The following is a 2,664-nucleotide window of genomic DNA, read 5'->3' on the forward strand; positions in this document are numbered from 1 at the left end:
AGTAAGACTCAATTAATCTTTGCTAAATAAAAAAAATGAACAGGAAATATATGGATGAGGGAATCCACCAAATGAATTTGAATACAGACTGATTCAGACTTCTGTTTTACATAAAAAGTAAATAGATGGCCTGAAATTAAGAAAGCATTCAGAATTGATACTGCTAAAGACCCTCATGATAAAAGTAAGTAAATTTGAGACTAAAATAAAGATTTATCAAGTAAACCACTGATTTAGCATTGAGATATGAATCATTAAAGGCTACAATTAAGTGAATATAGGAATATTAGAAGTTAAAATCTCATCAACGAATTTTTTTTTTTTGACCTTTGAAATGTTTTTTGGCTTCCTGCTCCCCAAAGAGAACCTGCTTCTGCTGGCTTAGTCTCAGAACTTTGGTATCCTTGGTTTCGGACACCACTTTACAATCCACTATTCAGCGGGTGGCAGTCTTTCCATTGGTTTGTATGGAGTTAGTTGCTGCTGTCCAGGGAGGGCATCACCAAGGTTAAAATCCTCGCCGTCTTCCAGCAGGCGGCGGTAGGTGGCGATCTCAGCCCCCAACCTGACCTCGATGTTCAGCAGGGCCTCTTACTCCTGGGCCTGGTGCTGCCCGGGTCTGTGCCAGCTCCGACTCCAGGTGCAGCAGGATCCTGTTGAGCTGCTCCTTCTGCAGGGCTTAGCGGGCCTCCACCTCCTTCGGGTTGTTCTCCCAGCTGGCCTTCATATTTCACATCAAGTCCAGTTCGATCTCCAAGGACTGGACTGTATGTCTCAGTTCCATGAGCTTCACTTCAGCAGCTCCAACCTCAGCGGACTGCATGGTGACCACTGTGGTGCTCTCCTCAATCTGCTGAGATCAGTACTTTTCTAGATCCTCTCGGTTCTTCTGAGCCAGCTCATCGTATTGGGCCCGGATGTCTGCCATGATCTTAGCGAGATTCTGAGATTTGGGGCCATCTACCTCCACGGTTAACCCAGAGCTGCAATGTGGACTTGCAGGTCTTTTACTTCCTCTTCATGGTTCGTCTTCATGAAGAGCAGCTCCTCCTTGAGAGCCTCGATCTGTGTCTTCAGCTGCAGTCAAGTGACATTGGTGTCATCAATGATCTTGTGGAGCCCATGGATTTCTCTCTCCACAGACTGGTGCATGGCTGTCTCTGTCTCATACTTGACTCTAAAGCCATCAGCAGCAAGACCATCATTGTCAACCTGCAGAACAATGTGGGCACTGTCCACAGTATTTGTGAAGATCTGAGCCCTCAGGTCCTGAATGGTCTTGAAGTAATGGCACCAGTCTCTGACTTAGGGTTTCTTCTTCTCCAGGTGCACCCCAAGTTTGCTCTCCACCCTCATGTTCTTGGTCTCGAGGCACCTCGCTCTGTCCAGGTAGGAGGCCAGGCGGTCGTTCAGGCTTTGCATGGTCTTCTCCTTCTGGAAGCCTCCCATTCCTGCCAGATCCCCCTCGCCATTCTCGTGGCCAGGCCCCCGGGTCCCAAGCCGCCCTGGAAGCTTGTGGAGCCGGACACGGAGATCTGGGAACCAGTGGCCCCAGCACTTGCACAGACGCTGAGTGCCTTAGCTGGGTGCCTGGACAGAACCCAGGGATGGGTAGTTGGTGAAAGTGGAGCGAGTGGTGAAGCTCATGTTGTTCGGGGAGGAGAGCGACAGACCCAGGCTTTGCTGGTGACCAAATATCCTGTCTTTTTTTAGTATGCGAGTTTTGTTGTTGTTTAGTGAATGGATATTGAATTACATCAAATTTTTTTTTGCATTTAAGTTGGTTATATAATTTTTCATCCTCACATTGTGCATTAAACGTCTTTGTTTTCTGTTTTTAAACTGTTTTAGTTACCTTGTAAAGCTGGACATGAGATTCAGTAATAACATTATTATGTGTATTCTGGAAAAAATGATTGTCTATGTGCCCCTGGCGATGTGCACAGTAATGTGCACTAACGTTTGTACATAATCACTTCTCTGCAAAAGTGTGGAAAACAGTTTGCACATTTATCAAACGTGAAATGGAAAAACACGATTTTGTTATTGTTACACAATGAAACGCTAAATCGGTATGAACTACAGTTACATGTGTAGAAGTGGAGAAATTGCAAACATATTATTAAGCACATTTAGCTAATTGCTGAATAACACATATGCTATGACTTATCTTTATAATTTTTAAAGTTAGTGATGCTAAGAAAGCAGGTAGCAAAATTATAAAGCATCGTAATAGGATTATAAAAATATTTGCAATAACATTTAACTTTGGGAAGGGAAAGGAGGTAATACTCAAAGGGCAGGGCAGAGAGGGGGGAAGCAAGGTGATCTACTAATTCTTTTTTTATTTTTTTATACTTTAGGGTTTTAGGGTACATGTGCACAATGTGCAGGTTTGTTACATATGTATCCATGTGCCATGTTGATTTCCTGCACCCATTAACTCGTCATTTATCATTAGGTGTATCTCCTAATGCTGTCCCTCCCCCCTCCCCCCACCCCACAACAGTCCCCGGAGTGTGATGTTCCCCTTCCTGTGTCCATGAGTTCTCATTGTTCAATTCCCACCTATGAGTGAGAACATGCGGTGTTTGGTTTTTTGTCCTTGCGATAGTTTACTGAGAATGATGTTTTCCAGTTTCATCCATGTCCCTACAAAGGACA

At 44.4% G+C, this 2,664-nt stretch overlaps 1 pseudogene; it reads right to left on the reverse strand.

The window, feature by feature from the left end:
* Positions 1 to 432: 432 nt before the first annotated feature.
* Positions 433 to 2,664, reverse strand: part of LOC116475394 (keratin, type I cytoskeletal 18-like) — a 25,001-nt pseudogene continuing 22,769 nt past the window's right edge.

The sequence above is a fragment of the Hylobates moloch genome, unplaced genomic scaffold, assembly GCF_009828535.3.
Source record: "Hylobates moloch isolate HMO894 unplaced genomic scaffold, HMol_V3 SCAFFOLD_10, whole genome shotgun sequence".
Taxonomy (NCBI): Eukaryota; Metazoa; Chordata; class Mammalia; order Primates; family Hylobatidae; genus Hylobates; species Hylobates moloch.